We start from the raw sequence: 19085 nt of genomic DNA, 5'->3' as shown, positions 1-19085 counted from the left end.
CAATGTGCAGTTTTTTTACATATAACGTACGTCGTCTTTTTGTCTGGTACTAATAATCTTCACTAAATTAGCTAAACACTAAGTTAGCATGAGTTTTATTTATTTAATATTTATTTGACAGGGACAAATGCATAGAACATTGCTTTATGAAGAATACAAAGTAGATGCCATGCAATTCATAAAGCTTTTCTGCTGAAGGAAGCATGAAGTGCTCTAATGTCCTGGAAGTCCAGAGTCAATGCAGCCGTCTACCAGGACATTTAGAGCACGTCAGGCTTCCTTCAGCAGAAAAGCTTTATGAAGATGCTTTATGAAGATGAAGATGATTTTCAGCAGGATTTTCACCTGCCCACACTGCCAAAATAACCAAAACCTGGTTCAATGACCATGGGATTACTGTGTAACTGCTACAGTGTGATTTCATGTAATATTCTAATCTTCAAAAATTTTGATTTCGTGGGTTCCATAAGCTGTGAGCCATAATCATCAAAATTATAACAAATCAATGCTTATAATATCTCACTTTGCCAGCAATCAGCCTTTTTTATAAAATTAGTTTCACATTGAAGAATTCCTAAAATAATTTAACTTTTCCATGATATTCTAATTTTTGGAAAGGGTCTGTATAAAGGAGAGCAACATTATGTTCAAGTAGGAAACATGCTTTTTGTTAATACTTTGTTGGTCTGAAATGTAAATAAAAAGAGATCAAAATAGCTTTTTAGTTTCTGCTTTGTATTTTGCGTAATACAACGCACAATTTTGCGTGTATTGCGCCCCCCCAAAAATAATTATCACCAGCCGCCACTGGTTACAGATATAAGATATCAAGTCTCAACTGTGAGATGTAGTCACAATTTTGAGAAAAAAGCTAGTTGTGGAAAAGTCACATTTATAAAAAACTACAGTTGGATTTGTGAGGAAAAAAGTCAAATGTGAGATATAGGGTGTGTTCACACCAGTAGTTCGGTTCACTTGGTTTTGTCGGACCAAAAAACAACAACTGTCTAGGTCCTGGTCCGCTTAGCGTTCACATTGGCATTTTTAACACCAAACCTAAAGATACCGAACCTAAAGGCATAATGATATGTTCACAACCTCACTGGTCAGCTTTTATGATGTATATTTCGTGACAGAACTTACTGAACATCCAAAACAAGCTGTGTGCTATAGGCTAAATGCGCTTGTTGTAGCCTATATGTGCATAGCCTATGCTTTACAAATGTATTTTGACCAGCTGAGAACTCGTGAAGAGCTTATAAAATGTGTAAAGGAGTCAAAACAGCAGCAGGAAACCCTCAGTCACACACACAAACGAACATCTGCTGCGACGAGACGTGGTTCTGATGCATGTACCGAACTGTGATGGGCAACATCGTGACTATGACGAGAAAAAACATGAGAATTCTTCCCTTTTTAGGGTCTCATCTTGTGACATCATGTCCCGTTTGTCCCATATGTCCCGTCATATTATATTCAAACTGCACCAGAGTTTGTTTGGAAGCGGAGACCCATCTTTTCAGTGGTCTCAGCCCGCTTGATTGGAGCGCACCAGGGTTTGGATGGCAGCGTTCACACATATTCAAATGAACCGCACTAACAGAGCAATGGCACCAGGGTTCATTTTAAATCGAACCAAACATGCCAAGTGTGAACAACACAACCATAAAGTCACAATTACAAGAAGATCACATTGTGAGAAAGTCAAATTACAAGAAATATAAACATGCAAATATAACAAAGTCAACTGAGAGAAATAGTAACAATTACAGGAAATTATTATTTTATTTTTTTACATTATGTTTACTCTGAGGCAGAAACAGATTTCCACAGGAATCACATCATGAAATAAGATAATTTTCTTTAACTATCGTGCTTACAAAGATTTCAGTTCTTCTGGGAGACTCTGTCAGCTTCTGTCAACAGGAAATGTGTCCACCTCACGCAATAAACCCTGCTGAGAAAACTAAGGGCAGAGGGGTCATTCACTTCATATTCATCTACACAACTCAAAAGCTATTGATCTGAAATTCAATAGTCTGCTTGTTAAGAATATAATAATGGCATAAAGAAGTGTTAATCAGATGGACTATCCAGTAAATCCAGGTAGAGAAGTTTTGAGAAGCCTCTGTTGACAGAACTGTTCACTGGACCCCTATAAGCAAACAGTGTTTTAGAGTTTTACCCAAAAGTCAACCTCTCCTAATATGTGTGGACTTCTGACCCAAATCGACCTTCTCTGCTGTGGAGAAGCTACAATGGCCCATCCACGAATTACTTATCTGGAAATCACAGCCTTACACAAAACGGACCGTTCCGAAACAGTGACAGAGAATAGAGACTGTCATTGTTTGTGTTCCATCTCTCCACCAGCTCAGCCCTTCCTCTTCACGCTGAGAGCCGAAACACATGGTGAGAGAGCAAACGAGGGTGTCCTGCCTCTCCCATCTGAGTGATGAATATTTTATAAGAATGAAAAGATGCTATGTTGCATCAGAGAGGGAGGAATGTAACAGGATGAAATGTCGTGGGAAACGCTGGGGAGGAGCCTAAGAGTTCAGCGCCTCCCTGATGACTTGAGATAAAAAAAATAAAAAAGTAGTTGGAAAAGAAAAAGCATTTCCTCTCTTATTCAACATGTGTCATCCCTCAAGAGTTAATGAAAACAACTTGAATAGAGTGATAGGGAGTGTTGATGGAGCCGGGAGCAATGGTGTGTTAGACCTCATTAACTGAGGCTCTCTCTTTCATTTCATCCCCTCCTGCATTCCCTGATCTTTCCATCTACACTACATTCTCTCCAGGTATTGGTTTCAATGCATTTGTCTGCTCCCCTGCACATAGGGCAGGTCTACACCCCAGCAACAGCCACTGAGGTCTCATGGACAGGCCGATTGAAACCATGTGAGATGAAGCAAGCTTTTTAAATGAGCTAAACGTGACGCTCACAATGACAAAATCTAGGGAAAATGTAGGTTCTCTGGTCCACACCTTAACATAAACACAAAATATGCATAAATGAATACATTGAATATGGCGTTTGGATTTCTTGACATACGACCACACATAAAGTGTGCTGCAGTAAGTTTACTCCTACTAAATGACAGTGCCCAGAAATCAAATTTTGAAGGAGGGCAATTCTAAATTCCAGAGATTCTGGTGGCCTAGGCAAGATATTACACACACAACCGAAAATCATTATATTGCAAAAAAAATTTGATAGTACTATGTAAAAATTTCTGAAAAAATAATAAAATGAAGGATTTATCAAAAATAAAAATACAGCCTTCAATGTCAAACAATTTAATCATTCAAGAGTTTGGGGGCAGTACGATTTTTTTTTATTTAATTTTTTTATAAATTAATGGCATAGTTCATCCAAAACTGAAAATTAGCCCATCAGACTAATACAATCGGAGTTGTATTAAAAAATGTCATGGCTCTTCCAAGCCTTATAATGGGAGTCAATGGGTATCTTTTTTTGGAAGTCCATCAAAGCGCATCCATCCATGAATAAAGTGCTCGACACGGTTCTGGCGGGTTAATAAAGGCCTTCTGAAGTGAAGCGATGCGTTTGTGTATGAAAAATATCCATATATAAAAATTTATCAACTAAAATAACCATCTTCCGGCAGACCGTAAGCATGCATCGATTTACGGCGAATGAGTAACCCTTGACCTGACGCACAACGTAATGACGAACTGTTTGTTTGAACCGCAAGAGGCGTCAAAGCTTATGCTACTCCCACATCCTATGTCATACATGGTCAAGTGTTACTCTTTTGGCGTTAGTCGACTTGCGTACAGCCGTATGCCGGAAGCCAGTTATTTTAATTGATAATGTTTTAAATATGGATATTTTTCATACACAAACACATCACTTCAGAAGGCCTTTATTAATCCACCAGAGCCGTGTCAAGCACTTTATTCATGGATGGATGCGCTTTGATGGACTTCCAAAAAGAGTAATATCTGCTGAAAAATCCTTTAAAAATATATTAACATCGACAACAGTTATTTTAAATTGTAATAATATTTCACAATATTACTGTTGTTACTGTATGTTTGATCAAATAAATGCAGCCTTGGTGAGTATAAGAGACTAGGTAGCATAGTGTATAGAAATGTATCTAAATCCTAAAGCCAAGAGTACATTACAAGACTGATGATTGTAGCCCTGTGCACATTTAAAGACATTTAAAGTTTCATCTTCTGTTGTGTTGGTACACTCACAACACTATGAATTGCAGACTTTGTACATCAGCTACAAGATCCTCATCCAACTGAAGCTCGAACTGAGGAACTGAAGCGAAGATACGATACAGTTTTGCATAAAACAGAATATATAGTGTTTGAGACAGAATGTGTGCAGGATGAAAGAAAAACTGGGCTGTACGCCGCTCTGGCTCACTATAACCTCTGACAGTATCCTATTGTCTTTAATTTCCTGTAAACTGTCCTCACATGACCTTTGAGTCTGACCTTGCTAAAAACTCCCAGTATGACAGCAATCTCTGTGCTAAACCACAGGCTGAAAACATACACCATCTCTGGTATTTACTAATCAGGTACCACTTGAAATTAAAATCAAGTGTATTAAAATGCATCTTTCCTCTCTCGTCTGCACTACCAGTAGAGAAAATCTATCAACGCTCCGGATGACATAATAAGAGATTCTCTAGCCACACCTGCGGTCTAGTTCCCAGGCACGTAAACACCCTGTTAACACATACTGTACACACTGACCTAGCGGCATTAACTGCACATCAGACCCACAAGGGGAAACACACTCACAAGTCTATTTATTTGTTTTGTCACTCCAAAACCATGGAGCTGGGTCTTATATTACTTCATCTTTAATTTCAAATGACAGACCCTACAGATTGTTCTCACTCTCAGAGCTTACAACATTGAAACAGCTCCAGATTGACTAATGATTTAGTGAGCAGTGAGCTCAACTGTTCCATGACACAGGCCAATTTCAATCTCCAATATGGCCATCTTCACACTCCAATTTAGTGTGATGCAAAGCTTAGCCTGGCTCTTCGACGTCAGCTTGAGAGCCAGCTATGACAACTCTTTCACATTTAACCCTCTCACATCAGGAATTTTAATATAGACATAAATACAGTAGACAATTCTGGGGCCTGAAATTGGCAGCTTCGGTTTAAAGGGGATATCGTTTCCGCCAGCCACCCCAAAGACCGCAGCACACAGAAGGCAAGGTTCGAGTTCACACACTGTGCAATACAATCATCATATTGTGTAATGCACTCACATGCACAGCTCAAGATGTCTTACATTCCATGCTTTGAGGTGGTGAAATACTGGATAACCACAACTCGTGTGGCTTACTTCTTACTGTTCTTTATGCACTACAGGGAAATGAGCTGTTGTGACAACAAATTTTCAAATTGCTCAGAGCAGATAAAAAATCTTCTGTGGTTTGATGGGTTGCATTCAGTATTGCATGCTAGTCTTATAAGTTGTATAAGAATGAATTCAAAGAAAAATGAATTTAAAAGAATTTCAAAACAGGTAATGTTTAAAAGTTTCAAACAAAGCTGTCAAGTCATCACTCAAAGTCTGTCTGGAAAAAAACTTTTCCAGTTTAAAATTTCAATTAATTTTAATTCTACTTGCATTCAAATTTCAATTCAAAGTTTGCTACATCATTTCAAAGGCTTCTCAATCCTATTCTGAATAGTGTACAACCATAGAATGGTTCAAGAACTCATTGTTTGTATAAAGTGATCCTCAAAAAAAAAGAGGAACTAATATATGTTTATAGAGGAAATGGCCTTCAGAAACTTCAGACGAAGTGTTTATTTTCAAAGGAGGAGTGTTACCGTCTTTCCAGGACATTACAATGTTGCTGTTACTGAAATCCTCCAGCTTTCTGACACATTTGTGGCTGTATTCTGCATATGGAGAACTCATGAGCACCCTTTTTAAAACCTAAAACGGCTAATTGGACACCCTTCGGCACATGTGTCAAACTCCGCTCCTGGAGGGCTACTGTCCTGCAGAGTGTCCAAAACACCTGCTAGGAAGTTTCTAGCAATCCTGAAGACCTTGACTAGCTGGTTCAGGTGTGTTTAATTATGGTTGGAGCTGAACTTAGTTTGACACCCCTACCCTTGGTCATCACAACTATCTTAATATATATACATATATATACATATATATATATATATATATATATATATATATATATATATATATATATATATATATATATATATATATATATATATATATATATATATATATATATATATATATATATATAAGAAAGGGAAAAAAAACAGTCCTCAGACTGCTCAGTATGACGCGGACAGAAGAGTCTAATGTCATATCTGAAGTAATAGGATGGTGGAAGCTATGAGAGCTCTGGAAAGGAGGGTGAAGATGAAAAAAAAAAAAGTCATCCTGTGTAAACAGCCAGCGTGATTGGAAGTCTGCAATTACAGACAGCAGATAGGAAAAGCTGGAAGAGATAAACGTGGCAGGATTCAAGTGCTTTGAATCCCCAGAGAGCGGTCTGAATGAACTTCCACACGCATAGCACACGCACGACACCAACATCTTCCTGACTGACCTGAACCGGCACTAAACCACTGTTCAGATGATTTGGGGAATTATTTGACCCAACAAGGCAATCAAATTGGAGTTTCAAACATGCTGATAGTTTGTACTTGCAAACTAATAGTACAACTACGTTTATTTTTCAATAGGGAATATTCAGTCCATATGTGAACATCTGAATCAACATAATTCCATATGACACTAAGGTTCGCAGACATGAATCTCTTTTTTTTAATGCTACTCCAAACTCAAATGTCTAAATCAACATCTAAAACCTCCTAATGCTTGCCAGCACTGCTCTGGAATGGCCATTAAAATCTGTGCAGTTTGTTCCAGACCAGTTTGGAAGGACTCACGTGCCGTGTTTTTTCCAATTAGTTTTCATTACCAAGAGAGGTGAATAACTCCATGTTTACTTCATCATTTGTTTGTCCTGACAAACCAAGACACAAACATTTGTACTCAGAAACAATTAAAAGGGGGTTGGTGAGTTTTTTTGCATGACCCTGAGAGAAAGATCTGGGGGATGGTGTATAGAGCACTCAAGTTTCTCTTGGGCACTTTGCCTTGTGCTGCAACATCTTGGACTTGACTCTTTTCAACGAAACGTTCAAGGTGCCACTGAAAGATGACCCTCTCCACCGAAGCACAAACTCAACTGATAGTAAAACCCTTCACCAAACAGCTGGCAGGGTATCAGAGAGCAAAACGCTGTGAAATTTGAATATCTTGTGAATGAATCGGCTCAAAAAAATCAAGGCCTTTCTGTTCCTAAAAAGACTATTATTCTTGACATTTTATACAGCGGTTGCTCTTCCAGATTCGGTGTCTGTACACACCATCAGTGGATAAATGACATTACAGCATCAATACGTAGTGTTGGGATTGAAAAATCACCTGCTGACCAGTAACAGTGGAGTGGATATGGTCTGAATGGTAATACGATTGTGGTAAAAATGAAGAACGAACGCTTATCCACCCTAGGCCAGCTGCTGCACTCAAGTTAGAAACCAGAACAACACCTGCTGCTGAACTTCTATGGCAAGAGGAAATATTCACTGAACATAACCTGTACAGCATTCAGCTCAGTACGGTAAGGAAATGTTTTTCAATAGCAGAGATGAACTTTAAACAGAGATGATGTCTTTTAAACTCTAATTCAATTAATGAATCTGAATTGAATTGATCTTGCAGTAGGAAATTTGAGATGTAATTCAAATTTGAATATAAGGATGTAGAATAAAAAAATTAAAAAAATCAGTGAATAAGAGTCATTTTGGAAATTTAAGTTAATTTATATTTTTTTACATAATTTATTTCTAGGTAATATTTTTAAAGCCCCACTAGGTAGGAATTCCGTTTTGGTCAAACAACGACCCCTAGAGTCGCTGTGGACTACTTGTATTTAACATTACTGTCGTAAATACCACTCACGCAGAGCAATCTCTTCACTCACGGCCTGATCCCCTCCCCCCTGTATACCGGTCCCTGTTCAGTCGGATGGAAGCTGTAACGAGTGGAAATAAGGTGTGTCCCCTTTAAGAGCTGCGCGCGCCCTGTTTAAAGGGTTACTTCAGGATTTAGCATTAAGCTTTGTATTAGTAGAAAACCTGTAGTATTTTCGAATTACCATGCTTTCCCCCCTCATATCCCCCTGAGAGGAGAGATTTATGTATTTTTTGTCTGGAAAAAATCCTCAGATGACGCAAAAATCGTCATTTTGCGTCATCGGAGGATTTTCTGTCCAGAGGCTAAAGACTACAGCCAGTAGATGGCGTTGTTCCGCATGTTTACAACCCGCCCATACAGGGTGGGATCTCACTCACAGAATGTACACAGTATCAGCCGTCTTTCTTTGGAAGCTAAGCTAGCAGGCTCTTGTTCTGTGGAGAAAGCTGAATAGTAGGAGATTCACTAGTAGGAGAAAGCTGAGTAAGTAACCATCCTCCTTTTCCCGGACTTGTCCGGCGGGCGAGATCGTTCAAAATGTCCGGGATTCAGCTTTTGCTTTCTGTGGTCGCCATTCATTGTTTACATGCACACCTCTCGTTTCAATCTAACTGAATTAATTCCGATCGGTGAATCTGACTGTAGTGTTTACATGAACGCTAAACAAGTGATCGGTTGATGTGCGCTTTACCCTTGCTAAGAGAATTCCCGCTCCTCCGTGAGAGATGCGAGACCCGGCGCGTCTCAGTAATGATGCCACCGGCCTCGCGCCGTTCTCCCGCGGCCGTCAGCCTCGTCCTGCTCGCCACAGTAAACATGATGAATGGCGACTGTAGAACGCAAAAGCCGAATCCCGGACATTTTGGGTCTCTAAATCCCTGGCAAACTCATCACTTACTTACTTACTTGTTTTCAACTGTGCTCTCTAACCGGTAGGCGTGGCCTCCTAAGGCAGCGAAGCAAGTGCATTCTGGGAGTTGTTGTCTTTCATCCACATAAGCCAAAAATACATTTTCTGGCTTTTCTCAGTCTAGAAAGCTCCAAATTCAAAAATTTCTCCACATTTCTTCTACTTAAATGACCTATTTTAAATACACATTCATCTTCCCAGAGGTGAAGTATCCCTTTAACTGACTCGGCACAGTCTGTATTGTATGTGCGCCTCGAACGGGTTGTTTCTGTTTGATGCTCATTCTAGTCCTATTTTTGTCTATCAAGTAATGCTGTGGACGGTAGAACATGTGACAGACAGTTGCACGAGTTCGATTGGGGAATAAACACAACGCGTTACAAATCGTCGGACATCGAACAAGCACAGCTAGCCTCCGAAGATGTCTAAGTTACTAATCCATCAACAAGAACGCCAGGTGCTTTTTAGCTCACACCAATGAGTGAAAGCTTGTCCGAGTGATATACAATATAAGCAATATACTTACAAGTCCAACAGCATGTTAGGACGTGTTGGGGGAAGTGAGGTAGCCTATGCCATAAAGCAGTCGAATTTTGTTGTTCTTTTTGTGCGCGGGTTACTTCCCGAACCTCGAAGTTCAAAAGTACGATTAAAAACGATACAGACCCAGTCATTCAACCTATTTTAAGTCGATGTACCATCACAAGAGTCTTGGAAATATATTATGAAGGATGAAAAGTTACCTAGTGCTGCTTTAATAACAAATCATTTTATTCAAGCCAAACATCCATGACATCCTCGTTTAAAAGTTTTTGGTAACACTTTATTTTGATGGTCCCTTTTAAACATTAAACAAAGTAACTTTCCAACTTCATTTCAAATAACTCTTATTAAAGTATTAGTAGAATGTTTGCTTAAAATCTTCTAACTCTTTATTGTGATGCTCCTCCAACAGACATTCTACTGACTACAAGTAACTTTGCAACTACATGTCAACTTATTCTAACCCCTAACCCTACCAGTTTACTAATACTCTACTCACTCTAATGAGTTAGTAGACATGTAGGTGCAATGTTACTATAGTCAACAGAATGTGTTAAAGGGATCATCAAAATAAAGTGAAGCCAAGTTAAAAAAAAACTTGGAACATCATTTTGTTTCCAATTTCTTTGAATTGCAATTCAGAAGACTCAAGTCCTCAAGAATTCAATTCAATTCAAATTACAAGTGAACCAATTTAAGCAACAGGAAGCTGAACTGAAATTTTAATGGGAATGACATGAAATGTTCACTGAAAAGTTTACTGAAAGTTTGTGTATATAGAAAGACGGTGCACTCATATTACTTTTGAATTGGAGAAAGTGCATTGCGCAATATGGTGGAATAAGTCCTACCTTCTAATTAAAGGAGCCAATCACTGATTGATAAAGTCATCGCGTCACAGCAGCTGCCATTAGAAGCTCCGGTTGCTATAGAAACAGTCAAAGTTCAGAGACAAGTACAACATGTTCCTGGATCAACCAATCCAAAAGTCCAATCAACCAATCAGATTTGAGGGACAAGTTTACAGTTTATGTCAAGTTTAGGCTCACAACCAGCTGCTTCTACATCAGTGTTATTTACATATCATTTCCATCTAATTTTAGGGATAACTTATGGGCAGGGTTAGGGGTAGGAATAAGACAACATTTTTGTTCCAGGATTAACAACATGTTTGTAACTGATTTGAAATGTGTTATTTAATTATGAATTCAGCAAGCCGTTTTTAAGATTTCAGGATTTTCCCATTCAAGTAGATAAGACTTGATGCCCGAAATAACTGCCTGGAGGCGTTGCAAATATGGCTGCTGATTGAACAGACTTTCCTTGAAAGGGACTTTGAAGTTTGTCATTGCAAACTACGCACTTTGAGTTAAAATGACAGTTATATGCATTTCTTTAAACTTCAATTTATTTTAAATTCTGCATCATGTTTGCAGCCTCAATTCAAAAACAAATTCATAAACTGAATTGGAATTTAAAAAAGACCCTGCTATCACGTAGAATTCTGTCGAAAACTATGTTGGGTTCTCATGATGATACCTCATCTAATCTACGGGCCAAGACAATGACAGCTTAAGGAGGAAGTAAAAGAAATTGTTCATGCCTGAAAGCAGCAATTACTTACTCTTGACTCACTCGTTATCGTTTTCTTTATCTTTACCTCGCTCCCTCTTTTTCCCCCTTTACCCCGGTGTGACTCCATCCAGCAAGGATCTCCTGAGAGTTACTCCGTCTTGCCCACAATACCCCGAGCTCCAGCTCACAGCCAGACCGGAACTGCAGGGCATCCGTCTGCCAGCTAATGGCCTCTAATTTAGTCCTAATAGAGAATGCAATGAACAGGCAGGAGAAGAGGAGAAGGAGAGAGAAAAAAACAAACATGCAATAGGAAGGGGAAAAGGGCAATTTCGGTTGAAAAATATTAATGTAATCAAGGCAAATTAGTGGGTTTGGGATAACATTCCTATGGTGCAGACTGTTTACGTTCCGGGGGAGCGGTGGAAAGTGTGGTGGGTTGAGGCAGAGGGGAGTCTTGTCTATCACACGCGTAACAACCCACAAGCAACATGTAAACACACGCTTATACACACATCCCCATGAGGATGCCATTGAGGTGTCGTACACCCTCAACACCCTCTGATGAGGGTTCAAATGTTTAAAAAGCACAAACATGTCCTGCACAAATTATATTAGCGTATTGAAGACATGTGTAAAAACGTAAGAGGGTGTTACACAATTGAAGCCTGTTATATGATTATTTAAAGACTGAATGAAGGACGATGAGGAAAGAGAACAGAGGATAACGTCAAAACATTGGAGGATGGATGGGAGGATGTCTTTTTTTTACAAGAATAAAGATCAAACTGCTAGTCAGGGAAAAGATTGAGGGAAAGGATGTATAGAGAGTTGCAATAGGATGTGGAGACGATTTGTAGGAGCTGTCATTGATTTGATAGAGTGTGTAGATGTCCTGTTTTCTTATGGGGGCAGTGTCTCTTCTGTTTTCCTCCTTGTTAGACACGCTTGAGTGAAAGGAGGCAGACCCTGGGGAAAGAGGGAGAGAATGAGAGAAAGAGAGAGAACTCATGCTGAGCTCTAGTACTGAATACACACTACGCTGGGATACAGCATGGAAACTCATTAGAGGCTCTAAATACATGCGCGCGCACACACACACACCCCATTCTAAAAGGAGTATCATTTGTGTCTACAACATTTTATGAAGTGAACAATTTTTTTTTTTTAATCTTTCACACTTATTTAACCCAAAGTTATAGTCAACTATGATCTATATATATTTAAAATATATATATATATATTTAGTTTTCAGATGAGTCCACTCTTCCTTAACATTGCTATTGACTCAACTTTATGCTCGACAAGATTTAATTTAACCATCAAATATCCACCCCATCACATAAAATAGCAAAAAACCTTGATTGCAGCAGTCATTTTATTTAGAAATGTTCACAAATATCTCAACACACACACATATAATTATTATTATTGATAATTTAGCTTAAGGTCACAATTAAATAGATTATTTGACTAATGTTAAAATACATAAATTTACTGAAATGAAGTGAAAGTGAAAATCAAGCTTTTAGTGTTGTTTATAAGCATATATGGTCTTTTTAATATGCTTTAAGACAAACCAAGAGCAAATTCAAAAGTCAACACCATTGCAGAGCATTTTCTCATTAAAACTGCAGTGAACCAAAGACAGTCCCATAAAAGCAGTTTGAAATTGGTGGTGTTTCTGACGTCACAAACTACCTGGTAACCAATCACATCAATGTGTGATCCTCAACGAGTGGATCTCTGAGCTGGTGCAAGTGAGTGGAGGCGGGGCTAATTTGCATATCCATAGAACTGCGCATACTAAATGAGGAGAGGGTGTAACTGTAGTCGCATTCAAGCATTCATTTTTGGTGATCAAATTTGATTTTTAAGGGATACATTTATTGTCTACAGGTGGACTTTAAAACGTAAACTTTCCAAAATGGAAAAAGCTGTTTTTTTAAAAATATATAGTAGGCAGGTTTGGACGTGGGGATTGTGTCTCCATCCATAGCATGAGCAGTAAACACACTCGCACACAATCAGACATTTTAACATTCTCCCTCAGGTGACTATGTAACAGGTCCTCTATGCATCTGTTATGGCTGTGAGCTGATTTACTGATGTACGTTCGCTGTGGCTAACGTTTGAAACTGCAGTCCCATGTTGAGCAAGGAGACTCAGAGGTGTTGAGACAGTCTGGCACGGTGGAAAAGGTGGTCAGACATGCGTGAAACGATGCTCAGGAGAGTCCGGTGCACAAACATGACCGCTTACAGACTCGGAACCTCACAGCTGGGGCCGTAGCCCACTCACTCTGCTCAGATGCACTGCAGTACACTACAAAGAATTAGATTTCAGAGGACATTTATGTTCACTCTTGAGAAACACAGTTTGAGGATCTTACTTTTAAGGGTTTACTTTTTAATATTCTGATGTGAACAGAAAAAAGAAAATCCCAATGCTAAAACTTTGCATTGCATGACACAATTCTGTGGATAATTTTGTAGATAAAAATTGCATATATTTATTAAAGCTTATTTGTGAAAGTGGCTTTATATTTTGGGCACTTAATATAATTATACTACACAAAACCCAGAAAAAGAAACCATGCTGAACTGAAAGTCATAGAGTTCCCACTAGTGGCCAAATTCAGAACACTACAAATGAGGGGCAAGGGAGAAATTTTAAATGTATTTCTTCTTGCCAAAATCTTGGCTGTAATAAGGAGCAATATCCAGCATAGACTCAGTCTCAATGTTGCACAATGTTCTGTGTCTATCAATAGGTATATCTAAGGGCCATATAAACGAAAATGATGTAATGTAATAGAGTCACATAAAAATACACGGGTCATTCATTGTCTGTGAATAATGATCAGGATGGCTGTGGCTGGTTTAGGTGAAATTGAAGACAGATGTTCTTGTGAAAACATTTCTTGGGTGGTGTAATTTAGGTCACCCTAGACGAAGGTGGGGTGGGGTGCGGGGTCAGTAAAAACAAAAGTCACAGTGAGCACGATCATGCTGTATACTTTCCAGCACCTTGCTGTTTCTGAAGCTTTATAACATAGCAAATAAATCTATTACCCAATGCTTAAGCCAGAATGCTTATGAAACAGCCTATAACAGATACTTTTGAGTACAGATGCCTGTAACAAAACAGTGAAAGCTCGCACAGGGACACACTGAACATATGTTCCTGGTGACCTACGTTAACATATTATAATGAAAGTACGTCACTGATCATGACAACAACAATCCATCTTGTTAATCTGTCCAATTATCTAATTAGCATCTGTCCCTGCTTCGCTTGTGGTAACCAGTGATCTCTCCAGAGAATCAATAAATGTGTTAAACATCACATTAAACACGCATTTCAACACCTACTCATCTGGAACTTATAACTGTGCTGTTCTCAGAAATGACCCCACATGCACTTAAAGATAATTTATTTAAAGATCATCACCCTATATATGTCACATGAACTATAACAAGGTTCTATAGTGGTCCCATTAAATTAATCTACATGAATAATATAATATAATATAATATAATATAATATAATATAATATAATATAATATAATATAATATAATATAATATAATATAATATAATATAATATAATATAATATAATATTACATGCATGGACTTGAATATTTATTTGTAATTAATTTTTTATATATAATTTTTCTGAATATTATCTTAAAGCGTAAAAAAAATGTAAAAACATTAGGCCTAGCAAACACTGCAATAACATTACAGTAATAATAAAACTGAAATCATTTTTAACACAAATCAATAACCGAGACATAAGAAAATGACAGAGAAAGCAAGTATGCGGTGTGATATGAGATCCATGAAAGTAGCTTGCTGAATGCCTACAATATCTATAAATTAGACACTTTAATGATATATTATGAGATATATTATGAAAAATGTATTCTGATAATATAATTATGATCCACACTACATGTATTAATGTGGATCAGAAATGAAGAGGAAACAATTCTTTGCATTACCGCTATTGATCACAAGAGGACGACATTTACATGCAGTTGATGAGAAAAGCTTTCACGTTGGCTTGTTAATAGAACTTAACCTGAACTTGCTGGAAACAAATTCAACAGGTCAACAATCATTGAACAGTAACAGAAATTAATATAAAATGATGAACAAAACAGTTTACGTGCTTACTATCAAATGACCACTTCATAACTGATCCATCCTATGCCTCATGGAGACAAATCATAAAGTTCTTTCACATGCACAAACACACTAAATAAATACATATATCAAGCTGTGTTTACAAGAGTGATTTCTGTAATCATTTATTTTCCCTCTAATAAAGCCCTTTGCTTCTCAGATTTGTGTTTCTCTTAAAGTAAGTGGCTGTTGTTCAACATCTTTCAGACAATGAAACATGACACTCTTGAGGTCTCATGATAGTCTGCAGAGTGCATTTTGTTTGGCACATAAAAGCAGGACATCAAATGGAATACGCAAAGAGAAAGAACGCAGCCTGTTCGCTGCACACTGCATATCAATACTCATTAGAGGAAACGCATACAGTTGAGTACGTGATGCCACATGCGGAAATGAAATCATGTTCATAACTCTATGAATAAACGTATGTTTTTCGGAGCTCTCCAACTGCTAACATGATGGTTTTACATTTACTTACTATACATTGTTTGACCTTCCATACTTGGATCTCAAAGTCGCTCTGAAAGGTGCATGAAGCGTATTGCTCTTCACAATAGATTTAGAATTAGCTGAAACAGTTCAACTGTCAGATTTCCAAAGATCACCTGATCCATTCCAACACACAATGTACACACACACACAGACTCCCAATTGTCACTAATTGAGCATATTCAATTCGAACGTCCTTGAAGATTTGGTTTAAATAGATCTGGATAGTTGCAACTACCATTGCTAGCTGTACAACAGATTCTGCAAGACCTCAGGTCTCATAAAAAAAGGCCTTTTCCTGAAACATTACACATGAAACTCAACACGCTACATGTTCGCCTGCTGCGGCTTTCAGAGAGAAGTCCAGAGAGACCTACATGGAGCGTTTGCTCTCTTGAAGCAAGCCAACCCTCCTGCTATTTGTTACTCCCTACACTATTCCATCTGGCTTACCTCAGTCTAGAACAACTTGCATCTAAAACCCATTTCATTTGTTAGTTGGAATCATGAAATCAAACATTTTTCGACATGTCCAATGCTATCTGCAGTGTATCTACCATCAAGAAATATAAAAGTCAGTCAGCTTCCCGTATCAAGGCTCAGTGCGGTTCCCACACCTTGGCTACTGGAATTCCTAAACAGCATCTAACGTAAATGTCACATTCTGAAAGTTCCGGAGAAGCCTGGCACAAAGCAGCAGAGCAATGCAATGCAGCAACACACTTGATTGAAAGGCTTCCGAGAATTCTCTGGCTGTGCGAAGCCCCGTACAGGAGATTCATAATGGATTTAGCAGGACAGGTACACAAAGCTCTTGTGGCCACAGACCGGAGCTGTGTAGAGTTCACTGTTGACATCTGGAATGTCTTTCCTCCCTTGCTTTTCCTTTTGATTGAGGAGTGAGTCACATCAACAACCAGAGTCGCTTGTTCCTGTGGCTTCAATAGCACTTTGACTAAATATTTTCTCTGATAAAAAGCAAAAACGGATTGGTCAAATGTTAACACAACACATTGGAAATCAGAAATAGACAGAAGACCAGCTCTTTATGATATTCTTAAAGTGGAGAAAAGACTTTTATCCAAACACCATAATGGCCGAAATGATGAAACTTGTTATAGTGATCTGTGAACTGGTCAAACCACACACACACACACACATACACACACACGCACACACGTTATCTTCTTTATATAAACATCATTCTTTTAGCACACTGAGTCACTGTTTAAATAGAAAGTATGACTTTGTCCATCTTGGACAAAGTACATCAAATGCTAAGCAGAACCTCTGGAAACCATCCTCGTATGACTAAGACAATTATCAGGAACTTGCAGATGTTCCCTATTGACTCCCATAACAGAAACATTAAAGACCATGAAAAACATATCATGAGTAATGCGCTTTTCAAAGAGACAAGTTTTAAATTAAATCAACCAATTTACCAAAAAGGGAACTGAAACACATGCTGCTGGGAAATCAGGTGTTTGTCTATAAAAATACAGCATGTAGCCTAGTCTCTACAAAAATGTGAGCGCATTTATATGCAAGAGTGTGAACACAAAAGAGTATAAAAATAGTATTGAGAGCTAAGTTTAGGTTGTTTGCGTATGTGTGAGTGTGCATGTCGTGTAAACTGGAGCATGCCTGGTGTCATAGGAGGTGTTTTCCACGGCTGTTCCCTTTTGGCTTGTTGAGTGTGGAAGCCTGATCCTGAGAACTCTCTGGAGAGCAGTTTGGACCTCGCTTTCAAAGCCCCGAGCTGCACAGCAGGAAGTCCTGCCCTTGGATGTTTGGGACAGGACGGGATCCACAGGAAAGTATTCCATGAACATGCCACGCAGGAGTATCGGCTCTTCCCAGCAAACTCAGACACAGCCCCTTAAGAACAGTAAAGTTTAAGTGATGCTTACAGAAAACAATGTTGGTCTGAGACACCATTTAGGCCTACTGTTACAAAATCTAGTAAGCTTTCTACCTAGGCAGTATTTTAAGGCACCACAGATTCAACACATTCTCCGAGTCTGTTCCAAAGGGATATCTTCATTATGCCAATATATCAATTTGAGCAAAATTCCTCTTCTTTTATATTTTATGGCAGTTGGTAAACCAAGCTTATTCCAAGGCAGCATGGACCTCCTTCAAATTAGACGCCATATTGAAATTAAAGCAGATGATAAGTTTGTGAGGGATAGACATTACAATGGCAAAAAAATAAATAAATATTCGCATTCTTACTGAGACACTTCCAAATTTGGTTTTAAATCAGATACAGATCCAATATCCGACTTGCATCTAAACATCATGCATATCGATTCCCCTTGGAATTCCAAGCCACCACAAGGTGAAGGCGACAGGTTAGGCCACAACAGTCTTTACAATGGCACGCACTTTATAAAAGTTCTGGATCACGTAATTTTCACAACTTTAAAACCGTTTTGTGGATTTTTTGGACAATCGTTATGATAAACAACATATAGCCTAGGCCTAGGCTACAATACAGTCAACCCTTCCCGCGCTAATGAACGCACTGTAACCCTCATGGCCTCGATTTCATTCCTGTCAAGAATTAAATCTGGCGATACCTTCGTCTTCATAAAGCAGCCAATCAATGCATGTTCGGATCATAGACTGTAAAAAATAGTTTCGGATACAGCCATAGTGCGCCAAGGTCCTTCTTCCGTGTTATGCATTCAAGATAATTCTAAAGTTTTCTATAATTTTGTTATATTTTATATTTGTAATTTTAATATAATTTTCATCAATTATTTTAACTGAATAAAAACTGTTTTTATGCATAAAGCAAACCTTGAGTGAATGTTGCCTGTGTAATAGCGACTTATTATGTAGTCTACACAACCGAATATTAAAATAACTTTGCAAAATCCTTCATTACCACTTAACAGACTTGTTTACTGTCATTCCACGTCGACCCGAATAAAAACAAATTCACAATGTGTGTGTGTTGTTTTATAGGCTACTTTTGTGTTGCTAACGTGCAATCGTCAACTCTCACCCCCCCTACAGCATAATAATAAAATATCAAAAACAGAAAGATTACTTATGAAATATCCGCCAATACAAACTGAAGTCACATAAAAAAATAAAATAAAAATAAAAATGTTTTTTTTAATATATAGTAACCTGTCTAACATGGAAACATAACATTTCTGGCTGCCCATACTGGTTTTAACTTGTATCTACAAAAATGTTAACAAAAGTAATATGTTATTTATCACAAAATAGATACATTTTTCACAAATTCTCCAAAGACATAGTAACAGATTTTAGGCTACATGCTTAAAAAATGTATTAAAATTAGGCTGCAATGAAAAAAAAA

This window comes from Scardinius erythrophthalmus (genome assembly GCF_964197995.2).
Source record: "Scardinius erythrophthalmus genome assembly, chromosome: 18".
Classification (NCBI taxonomy): domain Eukaryota; kingdom Metazoa; phylum Chordata; class Actinopteri; order Cypriniformes; family Leuciscidae; genus Scardinius; species Scardinius erythrophthalmus.
This window is presented reverse-complemented; position numbering follows the sequence as displayed.